The sequence below is a fragment of the Chiloscyllium plagiosum genome, unplaced genomic scaffold (assembly GCF_037043375.1).
Source record: "Chiloscyllium plagiosum isolate Xiang-an unplaced genomic scaffold, Cpla_swu_hap1 HiC_scaffold_3, whole genome shotgun sequence".
Classification (NCBI taxonomy): Eukaryota; Metazoa; Chordata; class Chondrichthyes; order Orectolobiformes; family Hemiscylliidae; genus Chiloscyllium; species Chiloscyllium plagiosum.
In genome coordinates, this window is record NW_028270141.1 from 102,612,039 (window position 1) to 102,631,312 (window position 19,274).

The 19,274-nt window shown below is 43.6% G+C and overlaps 1 long non-coding RNA gene across 1 annotated transcript in view; it reads left to right on the plus strand.

The window, feature by feature from the left end:
• Window positions 1-16,577, plus strand: part of LOC148150631 (uncharacterized) — a 73,259-nt gene extending 56,682 nt beyond the window's left edge. The window contains exon 3 of the long non-coding RNA XR_015751893.1: window positions 16,448-16,577. This is a non-coding gene — a long non-coding RNA (uncharacterized LOC148150631). The remainder of the gene's footprint in view (window positions 1-16,447) is intronic.
• The last annotated feature ends 2,697 nt before the right edge of the window (window positions 16,578-19,274 follow it).

The window sequence follows — 19,274 nt, forward strand, 5'->3', positions numbered from 1 at the left end:
GGAGACAGTGAGGTCTGCAGATGCTGGAGATCAGAGTTGAGAGTGTGTTGCTGGAAAAGCACAGCAGGTCAGGCAGCATCCAAGGAACCAGAAAATCGACATTTTGGGCCGGAGCCCTTCATCAGGAATGAGGGCTGTGGCCCTAAACGTCAATTTTCCGGCTCCTCGGATGCTGCCTGACCTGCTGTGCTTTTCCAGCACCACACACTCTCTCTCAACTCCGATAGCTTCTTCCCAAACTGTAAAACTCTATGACTCTACTGTCCAATGGCTGCAACTCCTAGCACCTAGAAAAGAAAGGGTAGCAAATGCTTGGGATAACCACTATCTACACGTTCCTCCCAGGCCACATATCATCCTGACTTGGAACTATATTGCCATTCCTTCACTGTCATTGGAGCTCCTTCCCAACAGCCTGCAACTACTTAGCCATTTTTCCACTGTACTTTCCCTGCTGAGATACTGGAGTTGGAAAGCACTGTTCAGCAAAGGGACCACATTACCTGCAGTACCTGCAGCTCTCCAACCATAATAACAAGGAACTTGACAGGCTGCTGTGGCTTGAGTCACCATAGCCCAGGACATGGTCCTATTCAATATCCAGGCTGTGCTACTGTCCAATAAAACCAGGTATCTCAGCAAGTTTATACCTGAAGCAGCAAGATGAGAAAAATGGATAAAATATATCATTGACAAAAAATATTTAAGGAGAAGCTCTAGCATGCAATGCATGTCTTGGAACCATAATCAAGTGGTTCATCACTTCTTTCAAATTCTTCACTGAATGCCTGAGATCAACAACAAAATATCAGGCCAGCTCCTTCGGGTAGGGAGCAGAGGCTGACAGAGAAGTTAGAGGAGAACAACTGACGGAGGATGAGGATAAGAGTGGGGTTGTGTGGAATGTGAAAGAATTGTTTTATTCATTCAGTAGAGGAAGACATTGCTGGCTAGGCCAGCATTTATTGTCCATCCCTAATTGCCCAGAGATCATGGTTAATCTGATAATCAGTTAAAAAGTCAACCACCTAGCTGCGGGTCTGGAGTCACAAGGATGGCAGCTTCCTTCCCTGAAGGACACTAGTGAACGAGATGGTTTTTTTCCAACACATGGCAAAGGTTTCATGGTCATCGTTAGATCCTTAGTTCTGGATTTTCATTGAATTCAAATTCCACCATCTGCTGTGACAGGATTTGAACCCTGGACCCTAGAACATTACCTGGGTCTCTGGATTAACAATGATAATACTATCAGGTTGTTGCATCCCCTGGGCAGGGAAAAGTGGTGTGCGATGTGGGAGTGTAGGGAATGGGGGTTAGAGGATCAAGAGAATATGAGATTATTAGTTGGGGTGGAAGCATGAAAGAATGGAACATGGGATTTCTGTTGGCAGCAGTGGACAGAGGAGAGCATGAATTTGGGGAGGTGAGGAGTACGGGAAGACTGAAATGGAAGAGGGGACAATAGTTAGAGATCACAACAGGGGAACAAATTGATGGAAGTGTGAAAGGGTAAGAGGAGTAGAGGGCAGGAATGTGTCGGGGTTGAAGAGTCCATGGGGTAGAAGGGAAAGTGGAGAGACAGAGAATGGAAGATTGATGGAGTGGAAGGAGATTAGATGCTTCAAATACAGAGGTGAGGGTAGGGAAACCAAACAAAGCAGGGTGGGAAAAAGAGCAAAGAGAGGAGATAGGAGCAGAGAGTGGAGTGGGATCGGGTATGAGGTGATGGAGAGCAGGTTCTAAAGTGAAGTGGGGTTGTGCAGTGAGGGGAGTATGAGGGGAGACCATAAGAAAAAAGAAGCAGAAGGAGGTAATTTGGCCCTAAAGTTTTCCCCACTATTCCAAGAGATCATGGTTAATCTGATAATCCCCAACTCCACTTTCCTGTCTTTCCAAATAACTATTACTGATTAAAAATCAGTCTTTCTCAGCCTTTGATATACTAATAACAGTCTCTGCATGCAAAGAATCCACATATCGCTACTCTCTGAGAGGAGAAATTCAGCCACATCTGACCTAATTGGGTGACCCCTTACTTTGGGTTTATGGGCTCAGGTCTTGGATTCTTCCACAGAGAAAATGTCCTCTGGCCCTGAACTCTTCTACTGGGAAAACAGCCTGTCAGCATCTGTCAATTGTCCTAAAAAGTTTGTATGTTTCAATAAGTCTGACTTTCATTCTTCTAAGCTCCAATAAGTGCAAGTCCAACCTACTCAAACGCTCCTTATAAAAATGTCTGTCTGTATCCAGCATCAAGCTAATCAACCTTAGTGAATGATGCCTTCAGTACCAAACAAGGAATCAAAATTCACAACATTCTAACTGCATATTGATGCTGCTCACGAGTGAAAAACTAACCTCGTCATTCAATATCAGGTACGAAATGAGGACCTTTTGCTCTCAAAATAGAAATTCCTCAATGACCACCTTTCAGAATTTCCCAACTTTCTCATCGATGAGATCAGGGGCTGGGAAGGTTCCACCCAAAGAGTGCACCCTGGAGTATAGATGGGCTCTGAGTGGACAGCGGAAAATGTAGCAGACAAAATAAAATATGGGAAAACGGGAGCCTGTTCACATTGGTAAGGTGAATCGAAAAGCAATGTAATCATTCAATGTTGTAAGTCTATAGAATTCTGTAACACAACGGAATCAATATATCCTTGGGCATACATCACAAGAAGTAGGCGTGCATCAAGTCATCAGTAAAATAAATGGTGTAATGCCCCTTATTGCAAGACAGATGGAATATAAAGTTAAAAAGGTGTGTCTACAACTGTAGGATTTATGGGAAGAAGGTTTAGAGGGATGTAAGAAAAAAGTGTGGTGAGAGTGGTGGATATGTGGAACTCCCTGCCTGTAAGGGTGAAAGAGACAGAAAATCTGCATTGTATAAACAAAGTATTTAGACATTCACTTACTACTAGGCTAAGGACCAAACACTGGAAAATCATAGAATCCCTCCAGTGTAGAAACAGGCCCTTCGGCCTAACAAGTCCACACTGACCCGCTGAAGAATATCCCATCCTGACCCATTCCCCTACCCTATTACTCACATGTACCTCGACTAATGCACCTAACCTACACATCCTTGAACACTATGGCCAATTTAGCTTGGCCAGTTCACCTAACCTGCACATCTTTGGATTGTGGGAGGAATCTAGAGCACCAGAGGAATCCCACAGGGAAGGGGGGAATGTGCAAACTCCAGACAGATAGTCACCCGAGGCTGAAATTGAACTTGGGTCCCTGGCACTGTCAGGTAGCAGTGCTAACCACTGAACCATCGTGCCACCCCATAGGAGCTTGTATAAGATACTTATTAGACTTCAGTGTCAGGAGTGTGATGCTGGAAAAGCAGAGCAGGTCAGATAGCATTCGAGGAGCAGGAGAATTGACATTTCGGGCATAACCCCTTCATCAGGAATGGCCCTAATGAAGGGCTTATCTCCTTCCAATCCTCCCACTGCCTCCAAACCAAAGGAGTAGCCATGGGCACCTGCATGGGTCCCAGCTATGCCTGCCTCTTCGTCGGATATGTGGAACAGTCCATCTTCCGCAGCTACACTGGCACCACCCCCCACCTTTTCCTCCGCTACATCAATGATTGTATTGGCGCTACCTCGTGCTCACAAGAGGAGGTTGAACAGTTCATCCACTTTACTAACACCTTCCACCCCGACCTCAAATTTACCTGGACCGTCTCCCTTCCTAGACCTCTCCATTTCTATCTCGGGCGACCGACTCAACACAGACATTTACTACAAACCCCGACAGACTCCCACAGCTACCTAGATTACATCTCCTCCCACCCTGCTCCCTGTAAAAACACCATCCCATATTCCCAATTCCTTCGTCTCCGCCGCATCTGCTCCCAGGAGGACCAATTCCACTACCGAACAGCCCAAATTGCCTCTTTCTTCAAAGACCACAATTTCCCCTCCGACGTGGTCAACGATGCTCTCCACTGCATCTCCTCCACTTCCCGCACCTCCGCCCTTGAACCCGTCCCTCCAGTCGCCACCAGGGCAGAACCCCACTGGTCCTCACCTTCCATTCCACCAATCTCCGGATACATCGTATCATCCGCCGTCATTTCCGCCACCTCCAAACAGACCCGACCACCAAAGATATATTTCCCTCCCCACCCCTATCAGCGTTCCAGAAAGACCACTCCCTCCGCGACTCCCTCGTCAGGTCCACACTCCCCACCAACCCAACCTCCACTCCCGGCACCTTCCCCTGCAACCACAAGAAGTGCAAAACTTGCGTCCACACCTCCCCCCTCACCTCCCTCCAAGACCCCAATGGATCCTTCCATATCCGTCGCAAATTCACCTGCACCTCCACACACATCAGTTACTGTATCCGCTGCACCCGATGTGGTCTCCTCTACATTGGGGAGACAGGCCGCCTACTTGTGGGCGGCACGGTGGCACAGTGGTTAGCACTGCTGCCTCACAGCGCCAGAGACCCGGGTTCAATTCCCGCCTCAGGCGACTGACTGTGTGGAGTTTGCACGTTCTCCCCGTGTCTGCATGGGTTTCCTCCGGGTGCTCCGGTTTCCTCCCACAGTCCAAAGATGTGCAGGTCAGGTGAATTGGCCATGCTAAATTGCCCGTAGTGTTAGGTAAGGGGTAAATGTAGGGGTATGGGTGGGTTGCGCTTCGGCGGGGCGGTGTGGACTTGTTGGGCCGAAGGGCCTGTTTCCACACTGTAAGTAATCTAATCTACTTGCGGAACGTTTCAGGGAACACCTCTGGGACACCCGCACCAACCAACCCAACCGCCCCATGGCTGAACACTTTAACTCCCCATGCCACTCCGCCAAGGACATGCAAGTCCTTGGCCTCCTCCATCGCCAGACCCTGGCTACACGACGCCTGGAGGAAGAGCGCCTCATCTTCTGCCTAGGAACCCTCCAACCACACGGGATGAATGTAGATTTCTCCAGCTTCCTCATTTTCCAGCCCCCCACCTTATCTCAGTCCCAACCCCCGGATTCAGCACCGCCCTCGTAACCTGCAATCTTCTTCCTGACCTCTCCGCCCCCACCCCCTCTCCGGCCTATCATCCTCACCCTCACCTCCTTCCACCTATCGTATTCCCAGTGCCCCTCCCCCAAATTCCCCCCCCCCCCCCCCCCCCCACCTTTTATCTCAGCCCGCTTGGCACACCAGCCTCATTCCTGAAGAAGGGCTTATGCTCCTCAGATGCTGCCTGGCCCGCTGCGCTTTTCCAGCACCACACTTTTCAACTTATGCTCAAAATGTCAATTCTCCTGCCCCTCGGATGCTGCCTGACCTGCTGTGCTTTCCCAGCCCCACATTCTCGACCCTGATCTTCAGCATCTTCAGCACATTCTCCAATTATTAGACTTCAGCTAGAGTTTTTGTTGGTGCCACATTCTAATGGGATTAGAATAGGTGAGTGCTTGTTCTAAACCAGCACTGGGCTGAATGTTTTTTATGTGCTGCAGACCTCCATGTCTCTATGAAGAAAGTTACAGGTCATGGAACAAAAAGGACAACAGCAACATGGATGGTAAATTGGCAGAGAGATAAGAAACGGAGAACAATATTTTTGGGGGGGCTGGAGGAAAGTTTGTGTTGGAGTTCCCAGAAGCTGGTATTGGGACATTTGTTTTTCTTGATCAATATTAATGATGTGAATCTTCCTGTGCATGGGACCATTTTAAAATTTGCAGGTGACACTAAACATGGAAAAATTATGAGAGGATGACAGTGTGGAACTCCAAAAGGACATTGACAATTTGCTGGTGTGGGCAGATGAGGTTTAATACAGAGAGGTGTGAGGCGATGCACTTCATTTGGAAGAACACAGAAAGACAAAATAAATTAGGGGTTCTAATTCTAAAAGGAGTGCAGGAGCAGAAGTCTCTGGGTATATTTGTGCGCATATTTTGGAAGGCGGCATTACAGTTGGAGAGAGCAATTAATAAAGTCTACGGTGTTCTGAGGAAGGGTGATTTAACCCAAAATGTTAACTCTGATTTCTCTCCACAGATGCTGCCAGACCTTGTGAGCTTTTCTGGCAATTTCTGTTTTCATTTCTGATTTACAGCATCTGCAGTTCTTAGGCTTTATTCAGTCTACAATGTTCTTAACTTTATTAATAGGGACATAAAGTAAAAAGCAATAAGGTGATATTGAACTTATTAGAATTCAGCTAGATTTTTGCAAGGTTTGTGAAGGTTTGTAGCTCAGGTTGAGGTTTAGGGTGTAGGTTTGCTCGCTGAGCTGTAGGTTTGATATCCAGACGTTTCATTACCTGGCTGGGTAACATCATCAGTGGCGACATCATCAGATTGAAAAAGTTGGGACCATTCTTCATGGACAGGAGGCAGCTGAGAAGAGATCTAATAGAGGTTTTCAGAATTACAAATAGGCTGGGCACAGCAGATAGGGAGTAACTGTTTCCTACTCATAAAATGAATAGCTGGAGTGGCAAATACCTGCTTCATGTCTTTGTCTCTTCAATGTCTGAGCATCCACACTTTTGCCTATCAAACTGACATGAACTCTGCCCATCCTGGGAGTTCTCTCAGCTGTTTTCCTGATGCATCTTGCCATTGAAAGTATGGTAAATGGTGCCATGTGGAAATGCAACATGTGGTGGGCAACATCAGTATCTGGTCCAACTGAGACTCCACATCCCCTTTTACTCCAATAAAAAATTCCAACCATGCCCCCCATGTGGAAATCGGCCACATTAATCTTCACCTCAAACTATCCTCCTGATCCCTGGCATTACGCATTGCTCCCCTACCCCAACCCTCCTCACACTGTGGAGGCCACTATAGTGTTCACTGTCATTAAACCCTTCACCCGCAGACTATCATGGTCAGCAATGCTCTTCCACCTCCTCCCCTTACACCTCGGGTTCTTGAGTTCTCCCCTTCACTATTCTTTCCCCCTCCTCCTAGTATGCCTCTCCTTTCAGCCCTAACCTTGAAACCCAAGCCCATTTTGACAGTGATGCATCCTCTGCCCCTACAGGTCCCTTTGCACCCTCCCAGTAATCAACTGACCAATTCCCAGGACTTTATTCAGTCCAGAACTCTGACTGACTTTGACAAATAGTCCTCGGATGTGACCAACCAGTGTCCTGACTGCTGTATGTACAGACCATGAGTGATTCCCCTAGCTGCTGGTGACCCTACAGGACAGCACACCTACAAGAAAGCACATGCAATGTGCCTTAATAACTACAGCCCAGTTGCCCTGACCTCGAGAATCATTCATTGAATCCCTACAGTGTGGAAACGGACCATTTTGGCCCAACAAGTCCACACTAACCCTCCGAAGAGTAACCTACCAAGACCTATTCCCCCTACCCTATATTTTCCCCTGACTAATGCACCTAACTTACACATCCCTGAACACTACAGGCAATTTAGCATGGCCAATTCACCCAACCTGCACATTTTTGGACTATGGGAGGAAACAGGAGCACCCAGAGGAAACTCACACAGACACAGGGAGAATGTACAAACTCCACACAATCACGCAAGGCTGGAATCGAACCTGGGTCCCTGGCACTGTGTGGCAGCAGTGCTAACCACTGAACCACTGTGGCACCACAAAGTGCTTCAAGAGGTTGGGCATACCAACTCTAGTCTCCCAGCCTGCCCGAATCCTCTACAATTTGCCGATCGATATAACAGATCCATAGCGGGTGCAATTTACCCAGCCCTGCAGCCATTCCTGGACCGGGACAACATCTGGATAACAAAGACACTGACATCAGACTCCTGCTCATCGACTACAGCTCCACCTTCAACACCATTATCCCTTCCAGACTGATCTCAAAACTCTAAGATGTAAGTCTCGGCTCCACCGTCTGCAACTGGATCCTTTGCTTCTTGACCCCATAGAATCAGTGAAGATAGATAACTGCACCTCTGCCACAATGACACTCAACACTGGAATCCACCACACCACCTCACCTCCCCGCCTCCCCCCACCGCTGGACACGTTGTCAGCCCCTTACTGTACACCCGGTAGACCCACGACTGTGTTGCCAAATTCCAAACAAACGCCATCTACAAATTTGCTGACGCTATCACTGTGGTGGGACGGATATCAAACAACAACAAGACAGAATACAGAAAGGGTTTGATGACATGGTGCACCAACTTCAGCAAAACTAAAGAACTGATTTTTGACTCCAGAAAGAAAGGAGGAGAACATGCCCCATCTACATCAATGGAGTGGAGGCTGAGAGGGTCGAGAGTATTAAGTTCCGAGGAGTGTCAATAATGACAACCTATCCTGGACTGCCCATGTAGATACGACGGTCAAGAAGGCCCAACAAAGCCTCTTCCTCCTCAGGAAATTTGACATGTCCACAAGGACCCTGACCAACTTTTACAGGTGCACCGCTGAAAACATATTGTCTGGGTGCATAATGGCCTAGTATTGCAACTGCTCTGTCCAGACCATTACAGAAGCCAATCTTCCATCCATGGACTACCCATTGCTGCGGAAAGACTGCCATCCCACCCTGGTAATGCTCTGATACAACCTTTTCCGTCAGGCAGAAGATACAAAAGCTTGAACATACCCAACAAGAGGATCAAGAACAGCTTCTTCCCGGCTGTTATTAGACTGATGGATGGACTCTCTAACTTCAAATAATGCTGATCTTGCTTATGATGATCTTGCCTAGTGCATGTCCTCTGCGATATATCCTGTATACCTCTGTCCAAGAATTTTTTTCACCCTATGATCTATATGTCCTTGTTTACTATGATCTGCCTGTATTGCTTATAAACAAAACTTTTCACTGTACTTAGATACATGTGACAGTAAATCAAGTCAAATCAAATCAAAGACCATTACCCATTCCTTGAACTGTAGTCAGACGGGTCCACTAACCATGGACAAGTTCCTGGGCTGGGAGCAGACTGAGCCCCTCACTCATGGTCCCAGAGCTTCTTTGATAGACCCTTGCATGAACTGAGAAAACTATCTCCCTCCCACTTTCTGACATGGCCATTCGATTGAATGAATGTACATAGTGTTTGCTGTGCAATCAGCTGGCACATGCTATAGCTTTTACATTGGCATCTCAGTGTGCTGGATAGCAAGGTATCCCTGTTTTGAACAGATCCTTACTGACAAGCTGCCAGTCTATGTGTCTGCACAAAAGAGCTTGTCAATACAATGGTATTGTGACCCTTTAACTCTGCCTGGAATGTCAATGCATTAACAGGCATGGTCTGGTAAAGTAAACTAAATCATGGATGGTGTAAGCAAACAGGTAGGTGCAAAATGAGCAAGTGCTAAGGGAGCAAGCGAACAGCCCTGAGATGCAGACTGGTCCAATCTGTGTGCTGGATGCCTGTTCCTGAGCATAAAGTATCCCCGCAGCAACCTTACAATGCTTACTGCCGGTGTGCTCTGCAATACAGATCAGTACTTCCTAAGGATCCTGCAAATGTACCAGAAATGTACCAAGAGGATCATGAGGGGTGGCATGTGGCCAGTACCCATGGAGTGTGCCCTGAGGTGCAACTGTGTTGGAACTGACAATGTGGCTCTTTGCAATCAGCAGTGAGCTGCAGTCATCAGGGAGCCGCTCGGATTCCCATATAAAGATTTCTCGACCTCCAACCTGTTTGGTACATTTGCTAAGATAAGAAACAGAATATTAATAAGATGAGTTGTGCTGGTTGTAAGGTGCCTAATGTGCTATGATTCCCCCTCAATTGATGACTCACTGCTACCAAGTGAGAAAGTCACCTTGATACCCAGCAGATGCTGAAAAGATGCAGAAAGTTGCTCCCAACATTGAGATCGGCCTTGTCAGATTTCTCACATGTGTCTGTTGTAAATCATACCACAGCTGACACTATTCAGGCACTTGCAAGGTTCTGCCCTTCCTCTTACCAAACTCTTCTGTACTCATTATTAACCATCAACAAAGTTTCTGAAATCTTTCACTTTCAGTTCACTTACATTTTTCCCCTTTTCCAAAATACCTTCACCTACCTACAGCCCCTTTGCTGTCCACCTTATGCTTCTTGCCACCTTATTACTCAATTCAAACTGCCCAGATGACCAATTTACCAGTCTTCATGTTTTCCATTTTAGTACCATATCATAAAGTTTCAGAATCATAGAGTTACACAGCACAGAAATAAACTGTTCAGTCCCACTAGTCCATGCCGACCATGTTCCCAAGTTAAACTTGTCCCACCTGCCTGCATTTGGTCCATATCCCACCAAACTTTTCCTGTACATGTACTTATCCAAATGTCTTTTAAGTGTTGTAACTCTACTTACATCCACCACTTCTTCTGGCAGTTCATTCCACACACTAACCACTCTCTGTGTAAAAATGTTGCACCACATGTCCTTTTGTAAATCTTTCTCCTCTAAACTTAAAAATATACCCCCTTGCTTTGAACTTCCCCACCTTAGGGAAAAGACCTTTGCTATTCACCTTATCTCTGCCCTTCATGATTTTATTAACCTCTATAAAGTCACCCCTCAACCTCCTACGCTCCAGTCAAAAATGTCTTAGCCTATCTAGTCTATTTTAATTACTCAAATCATCCATTCCTGGCAATATCATGGTAACATTTTCTGTCCCAGCATTGTGTTTCATGACATTACCATTGTCACCAAAATAAGCCACTGATCACAGAAATGGCATCCAACAAGATATAAATGTAATTAACATTGTTATTCAATATTCAAATGCAGCAATAATACAAATCAAATCAAGCTTCATGTTACATAAAAGTAACTTATGCATTCTATGTTTATCTAACACAAGTTTTCTACCTTTATTGAATGCAGCCTGAGCAAACCAATGGCAGATCTACAAAGTATGGCCGAATTAACTACATCAAAGATACCCATATCATTTGTTATGCTCAGTGGCTGTCTAATGCCGAGAGTGTGTTGCTGGAAAAGCACAGCAGGTCAGGCAGCATCCAAGGAGCAGGAGAATTGAAGTTTTGGACGGAGCCCTTTGTCAGGAATCCTGATGAAGGGCTCCGCCTGAAACCTCGACTCTCCTGCTCCTCAGATGCTGCCTGACCTGCTGTGCTTTTCCAGCAACACACTCTCAACTCTGATCTCCAGCACCTGCAGACCTCACCTTCTCCTTGCTGTCTAATGCCTGCTGGTATCAAAAAAAATTCACACCTATGAATGGGGAATGGGTGTTTGAACTGAAAGTGCATTTCGTAAAAATAAACTGTTGGATCATTGTTGCCTCCTTCCAACTAGCAACCTAAAATAAAGGAACGAGTAACTAATGAAGGATTATGATTCTAAACATTTTAGAATTATATCACGTACATATGACCATATATCATATTCCATGTTAAATTAGAAGACAGAAATTTCATTACTTCCTCTTTAGTATATCCTGTGACTTTTAGCAATCAGTAACTGTACATTGAAAGAGATGTAATGGATTATACTTTATCACCAGATAGATCTCTTTGCAATTAGAAAGGAAAAGTTATTTATTTTGTGGAACCAAAGTTAATATAGTGAGCCAGTAAAAGCTTAAACTGAAGGAGGTATGATTAAAATTACACGCTTATAGACAAAACCAGATATCGATGGATAGTTGAAAATGTACGAAGTGTGAATAGTACTAAAACTATGTTAGTGCGAAATACCATTGGCTTGGGCTGGATTTTCTGGTGGAGTCATAGAGTCACGTAGCAGGGAAGCAGATCCTTCAGTCCAACTCATCCATGCTGACCAAACATCCGAACCTGATGTGGTCCCATTTGCCAACATTTGATCCAAATCCCTCTATTTATAGAACCTTCCAGATGCCTTATAAATGTTGTAACCAACCTCCCCCACTTCCTCTGGCAGCTTGTTCCATACACGTACCACCGTCTGTGTGAATGCGTTACCCCTCAGTTCCTTTTTAAATCTTTCCCCTCTCACCTTAACCCTATGCTTTCTAATTTTAGACCCTCCTCCACCCTAAGAAAAAGATCTTGGCTATTCATTCTATCCATGCCCCTCATGACTTCATAAACCTCTATAAGGTCACCCTCAGCATCTGAAGCTCCAACAAAAAAAAAGCCCCACCCAACCTATTCAGCCTCTCCCGATAACTCAAACCCATCAGTGCTGGCAACATCCTTGTTATTTTCTATACCCTCTCAAGCTTAACAGCATGCTTCCTATCGAAAGATGAACAGAATATTATTAAATATTCTATAAATGGCATCAGCAACATCCAGTACAGCCACAACATGGTGCCTCAACTGTTCTGATCTATGAAGGCATGTGTGCTAAATGCCTTCTTCACCACCTTGTCTACCTGTGTCTCCACGTCCAAGGAATTATGCAAATGCACCCCCAGGTCTCTTTCATTGGCAACAGTCTCCAGGGCCCTAAGATTAATCATGCCAGCCCTGCCATGGTTTGCTTCAGCAAAACACAAAACCTTACATTTATCTAAATTAAACTCCATCTCCTACTCCTCACCTATTGCCTCAGCTGATCAAGATCTCATTGTACTCCAAAATAACCATCATTAGTGTCCACTACATCACCTATTGTAGTGTCATTTGCAAACTTACAAAGCATACTTCCTATATTCACATCCAAATCATTTATATAAATGATGAAAATCAGTGGACCCAGCGTCAATCCTTGTGTCACACAACTGATCACAGGCCTTCAGTCCAAAAAGCAACCTTCTACCACCACCCTCTGTCTTCTAACTTCAAGCAAGTTTTGTATCCAATTAGTGTGCTCCCTCTAGATCCCAGGTGATCTAACCTTACTAACCAGTCTACCATGCAGAATCTTGTTTAATGCTTTGCAGAAGTCCATACCGACAACATGTACCACTCTGCCTTCATCAATCTTCTTGGTCATCTCTTCAAAAAACTTATTCAATTTAGTGAGACATGATTTCCATTGCACAAAGCCGTGTTAACTCTCCCAAAACAGTCCGTGCCTTTCTATATGTATGTAAATCCTGTCCCTCAGAATCCCCTTCAACAAATTACACACCACTGATGTAAGGCTCACTGATCTATAGTTGCCTAGCTTTTCCTCACAGCCTTCCTTAAGTAATGGTATCACATTGGCCAACCACCAATATTCTGGCAACTTACCAGTGGCTGTCAATGATACAAATATCTCAGTAAGGGGCCGCCTTCCATAGTTTCTCATAAATTTCTAGGAAATACCTGAGCAGCGCCTGGGGATTTATCCACCTTTATGCATTTTAAGACTTTCAGCACCTCCTTTTCTGTAATATGAACTCTTTTCAGGACATCACTATTTATTTCCCCAAGTTCCCTAGCTTCCATGGCCTTCTCCACAGTAAATAGTGACTTAAAATATTCATTTCGTGTCTGATCCATGCCCTGTGATTCCACACATCTGTGGCCTCGTCAATCTTTAAGGGGCCCTATTGTCTCCCTTGTTATTGCTTTGCCCTGAATGTACTTATAGAATCTGTTTGGATTCTCCTTAACTCTATTTGCAAAGGCTATTTCATGTCCCCTTTTTAACCTCCTGATTTCCCTCTTAAGTATACTGTTATTGCCCTTATTCTCATCTAGGGATTCATTCAATCTCAGTTGTCAATACCTGACATATACCGCCTTGACCAGAGCGTCAATTTCTCTAGTCATCCAGCATTCACTACACCTACCAGCCTTGCCCTTCACACTAACAGGAATGTATTGTTTCTGAACTCTCATTATCTCATTTTTCAAGACCCTCCCACTTCTTAATCATCCCTTTACCTGCAAATAACCTCCCTCAAACAACTTTTGAAAGTTCCTGTTCAATGCCATATTCCAACTTAGAACTTTAACATTTTGATCAGTTCTATACTCTCCCATAACTATTTTAAAACTAATAGAATTATGATCACTAGACCAAAAGTACTCCCCATTGACACCTTCGTAATTTGCCCTGCCTTATTTCCCAATAGACAGCCAAATATTGCTCCTTCTCTAGTAGGTACATCCACATACTGAAAAAGAAATTTTCTTGATTACTTAACAAATTCCTCCCCATCTAAACCAATACACTATGACAGTATCAGTATATGTTTGGAAAGTTAAAATCTCCCACCATTAGAACTCTATTTTCCATACAGATATCTGAGATCTCCTTACATATTTACTTTTCAATTTCTCACTGACTATTGAGGGGCCTATAATGCAATCCCAACACGGTGGTCATCCCTTTCTTATTTCTCAGTTCCACCCACATAACTTCACTGGGCTGTCTCCCAGAATATCCTCCCTAAGTATTGCGAAGTTGGAGAGAGTATTTGTAGATTAAGAGGCAGGAAATTAGAATTTGGGTGGGGGGAAAGCATTGCGTAGTCCCCCTAAAAGAGCATGTACTTCGAGATTTAAAATAGATGTCTGTGAGCAGTAGCTTGAAAGTTTGTAAGTACACAGAGAGCACTGGAATTGAAACCTTTGTATTGAAAAGCCATACAGTTAGCAGGCCAAGCAGCAGGTTTTACCAAAACAACAGGCTTTTGAATTTAGCCAATCAATTTGTACCAGGTACTTAGAAACCAAAATCTATTAAATTTAAGTCTGATGATTTTGACAACATAGGACCAATTCTATTGTAAGAAATATGTTTTCAATGGTCTAAAAGAAAGGGGCAGTTGGACAAAGCCCTGGATAAAGCTGCCATCAACCAGAGCTAATGGCACTCCATTGTTGAGAGAGAATCATTGTCTCTCACAGCCACCTAGCTGTCTTAGAGAAAGCACCATCTGATTAACAACAGTACCAATGACACAACTAGTTAATGTTCCTGACAGAAGAATTGATGGAGAAGGCACAGCACATTCCAGAAGACATGTAACCTGGCTGTAATTTCGAGAGACCATATTCTTTTTATTAACGAGTGGGATTTGTATTTATTGGGACAGCATGTCATTGGAATCTAGCTTTTTCAAGTATAGTTAATAGTTGGAAGGGATTTATTCGGTGTGTTAATAGTTAGTTAATTTGTTCACTGTTAGAGTTAAATAAATACATTGTTACTTGCTTATTTTAAAGTGAGGGTCGGGGATTTACTTTAATTAACCATTAGAAGTTGCTGAAAAGCAGGTTATACCAATTTTCACACTCCTTTTACAGATTATGAGGTGAGGTGTGCTCCTCTTTGGGTGTTTTGGTTTTAGTTCTCAGAGAGGGGACAAGCCCTTCTGCAGAGCCAGTCATGGTACCAGACATCTGGCTGTCTATACTCCCCTGAGAAGCCATTCTCCTCTATGGTATCCAAAACAGTATACTTTTTTGAGATGGGGATAGCCATAGGAGACTCCTGCACTACCTGGTTCCTCTCCTACCATTTCTAGAGGTCAACCACTGTATCTGTGGTGTTTCCATTTTCCTGAAACTGCCATCCATCACACCCCCTTGCTCTTGTAAACTCCTCATCGTTTATAACTGTCACTCTAATCAATCCATTCAGTCCGATAGGATTCATAACCAAACACACTTCTTGTAGACATAGACTCCAGGAAAATTCAAATTCTCCCTGATCTTCTACATCTGACAGTTCCTGTTCAATGCCATATTCCAACTTAGAACTTTAACGTTTTGATCAGTGAGCACATCACCCTACTAAATGGTACTATATATACCTGAGTAATAGTCAACGTTCTTTGACTACTTTTTAAGGTTAAGTTTATGGGATCGACTATTATATGGATACTACCTTTGAGGGGCTGAAATTCATGCCTGTCAAAACTCAAACCATATCATTAGCAGAAGCCCAACTGATCTCTAAATGAATTTAAAAAAAACTGAATTGTAGTAATTCTGAAAAGCCGGAGCTGAACACAACAGTCAGTGGGCTGGAAGACCGGGCAGAGCGAAACAACCAGCAGACTGGGAAGCTGGAGTAGAATGCCACAGCCAGCACAATGACTCATATTCTGTGAAGAATTAGGGTAAACTTTTACAAGATATATAGAAAATCCCAGGTTATTTGGCCAAAAATAAGGGGTCGACTTTTACAAAAGATCGATTACTACCTGAGTATATACAGTAGATGTCAGGACCTCGATGTTGGATGTCTCAAACTGACACATGTGCACAACTTTCTGAGAGCCTTCTACTTGGTTGCATCTGCACTTATCATCCTATTCATGAAGTTGGGCATCCTGAGATGCAGACTCAGTAAGAAGGTCTATATCAGGATCAAGTCCCAGGGAGAGTTTGACAACACTAACACAGAAAGTGGACAAGAACAAAGATGTCTTGGCAACCTGCATAGAAAGGATAAATTTAAAAAAGGTCCAGAGCTGGTAGGTCCATTAGGTTGGAGGGGAGACCCCGCTACAGTACACTATCAAGTTGGTTTGAAGTATTTCATCTTCTTCACCCCTTCATTAGGGCATGGTGTTTCCAACTCTAACAGGGCTCCTTATGCTGCAGGAACATCACCTCAATAAAGCTGGACAGGCTTCCCCGTGGACAGAAAGTCACTTTGACATGACTCAAGATGACGCATTATACTGCGCCCTAATCACACCAGCTGGCTATTGGCCTGCCTGAAATCAGCAGCATCCCAAATTGGTGAGGATGATTTATTTGCCTTCTTTGAGACTGCAGTTAGATATTGCTTTATAAGTATCTGTTATGAGATGAATCACAGTGGCTTAACTTTCCATATTTCTATCCTGCAAAGCAACTGTTCCCTATTCAGGGGGAATGACAGGAATGGATTGGGAAAGGGGCATGGATCTGTGAATCAGCATCAGACTGCTCTGCATCACACTGTATGGGAGAGTCCACATGTTCCGTTATGAAGCCACCCTCACTGAACTTCCCACATGAAATGTGAACCAGCAGGAGCTTGCTGATGTTGTTTCTTGCAATAAATGCGCAGAATATATTTGAAATCAAACTGACCCTTTGTCTTCCACCTTGTGGCAATCCCTAGACACAGCAAGCTTGAAAGGCAAGGTGAATTTTTATTCCAAATGAGCTTTCAAATAAGAGTTTTGTAAAAGTACACCAGTAAAATATTGATTTTTGTGATTTATTACAAACATTTCTGATTACACCTCAAACATTCTTTTCTTGAATTTAAAGCATGCTGAGGGAGCGGAATAAATGAAAACTCTTTTTTTTTCCTTTACTTAATTGTATTAAGTGACATATTCAAAATGTTACTGATTACAAGATCCACAGGAAATCCATCTGTCCACGTTTACTATTTTAGCCAAACTTTAGAAAAATGTTAAAGAAGGACCAGCCTCATATTTGCCTATACTGAGAACATGGTTTCTCTGCTTTCCTGGAGTGACTTATAGGTGGAGAACAGGTCTTCCACAAGTTCTCTATGTCTAGAAGTGGAGGGTTAAAAAAGCAGCTAAGCCCTTTTTTTCTTGTCTATACTGAGAAAATGGCAGAGGCTTTAAGTGAATATTATTGGGTCAGCAGAAAATAGATGTTCTATCGACTGAACTTTGAGGGTTAAACAGCCAGAAGCAAATGACAATCAAACTTACAATTATCTTCACCTTTTAAACCACCTACACCTTCAAATATCAGTAGTTGACCACTTTGACACATGCCAGTCTCCTTTTCAAACATGCTTCTTAAGTAGCTACTGAACTGATTAGGAGATTAGCCAGCCAGGGTAACAGCAGATCAAACAAAGACTTTCTGTTACCTCATTTTCCAAGTCAAGGAAGGATTTAAGTATATGTTTTAAGGGAAGAAAAGCACTGAGTTGAACAGAAAAAAATTCAGTTGCTGAATGTTACATGGAATTATATTGCATTCACAGAAATAGGACATTTGATCTAATATTATACGCCGTTGGGACATCCTCAACCCTTCCGTATTTGCTTCCATACACAATCTTCCATTCTGTTCTCCATTGTAGATACATTTCATCAACTTTATCAGGTATGTTATGCAATCCCCCCAATTGGACTTGATGTTAGGCCTTCTGGCCAGAGGTAGACACACTCACAAGATGCCCTAAGCAGTTGTTATGGTGATATTTTAAACCCACCTCACCAGATGGAGTTATCTAGATTATTCATCCAGTATTGTTACCACTAAACCACAAATTGTCTTTTTGTCTCTGTAGATCTTTAAATCAACCTGCTCAGTCAGTGCAATGTGTAAACCTACAAGAGTATTATTCAAGCACTTATAATCTTGAGTGCAAATTATAGTTTCCACTTGTAAATATTTTTCATGTATAAAAAGCTACTGTCATAAACAGTTTCTTCACTCTTGCCATTGACAATTCAATTAAAATTGCAACTGGAAACTACAATTACATCCTCATATCTCTATAATTAGCCAATGGGTCTGCACCGCAACTTTTAAACTGAGGCAGTCTTCTTTCATGCTGTTTCTTGCCTCAAAAGCCTTTCCAGTCTGACATGAGCACATGTTCAGTTTACTTCAATGCTAATAACAGAGTTTGTGGAGAGTTTGACTGTACCGTACAATTCATTACTTCACAATGGAGACAGCATGCTCATAATTCAATGAATGAAAAATGAGCAACATTTTCTCCCACTCTCCCAACACTTTTTATTTTTAACTAAACACCATGCAGCAACACATTAGTAAAATGAGCAAAAGCCCAAGTGAGGAATTTGATGAAAATGGGATAAATGGAAGTCAACAACCAAATATAACTTTCTGCTATTGCCTTGCAGATGTATTGAAGCTGTGTAGCTATGTCTGTCTGACTTACATGGAAGCTTTGAGGAGAAAGTGAGGTCTGCAGATGCTGGAGATCAGAGCTGGAAATGTGTTGCTGGAAAAGCGCAGCAGGTCAGGCAGCATCTAGGGAACAGGAGAATCGACGTTTCCGGCATTCGCCCTTCTTCAGGAAGCTTCTTACATGGAAGCTTGTTTCCTTACATGTAGATAATGCTCCAATGTTATTTAAATAAAAATCACGCAATACCAGATTATAGTCCAACAGGTTTATTTGGAAGTACAAGCTTTCAGAGTGCTGCTCCTTTGTCAGGTAGCTAGTGGGGCAGGATAATAGGACACAGAATTTACAGTAAATGTTCCTGCCCCGCTAGTTATCTGACGAAGGAGCAGCTCTCTGAAAACTTGTGCTTCCAAATAAACCTGTTTGACTCTAACCTGGTGCTGTGTGATTTTTAACTTTGTCCACCCCAGTCCAACACCAGCACCTCCACATCATGGTTATTTAAGTAGTTTACCGAGCAGAATGACTTTCATGGTTACACTGCTCTTCAGAATCTACCAGGCTCCA